Source organism: Manacus vitellinus, unplaced genomic scaffold (genome assembly GCF_001715985.3).
Source record: "Manacus vitellinus isolate BGI_N305 unplaced genomic scaffold, ASM171598v3 scaffold_103_pilon, whole genome shotgun sequence".
In the NCBI taxonomy this organism is placed as follows: Eukaryota; Metazoa; Chordata; class Aves; order Passeriformes; family Pipridae; genus Manacus; species Manacus vitellinus.
This window is the reverse complement of record NW_021938814.1, coordinates 439,654-440,245: the sequence shown is the minus strand read 5'-3', so window position 1 is coordinate 440,245 and position 592 is coordinate 439,654.

Genomic DNA, 592 nt, shown 5'->3' with positions numbered 1-592 from the left:
CTCTTCCCCAGGCTGAACACCCCCAGCTTTCCCAGCCTGTCTTTATAGGGTGGGTGCTCCAGTCCTCTTACAGCTTCATGACCTCCTCTGGACTTGTTCCAACAGTTCCATGTCTTTTTTATGTTGGGGACACGAGAACTGCACACAGTATTCCAAGTGGAGTCGCACCAGAGCAGAGCAGAGGGGGAGAATCCCCTCCTCCAACCTGGTGCCCATGCTCCTCTGGATACAGCCCAGGATCCCATTGGCTTTCTGGGCTGAGAGTGCACACTGCCAGCTCATGGTGAATTTGTCATCAACCATTACCCCCAAGTCCTTCTCCAGAGGGCTTCTCTTAGTCCCTTCTCTGCCCAACCTGTCGGTGTGCCTGTGATTGTCCCATCCAGGGCAGCCTCAGAGATTCTCCTCTGAGGAAAATCCCAATCCCTGCATCACCCTGGGGTCATGGAGCAGAGCTTCTCTGCTACCACCCAGAGAAGATGTGAGATGTGGCTGCCTCTGGATCCCTGGAAGTGTTCAAGGCCAGCTTGGATGGGGCTTGGAGCAACTTGGTCTAGTGGAAGGTGTCCCGGCCCACAGCAGGGGGTGGAAC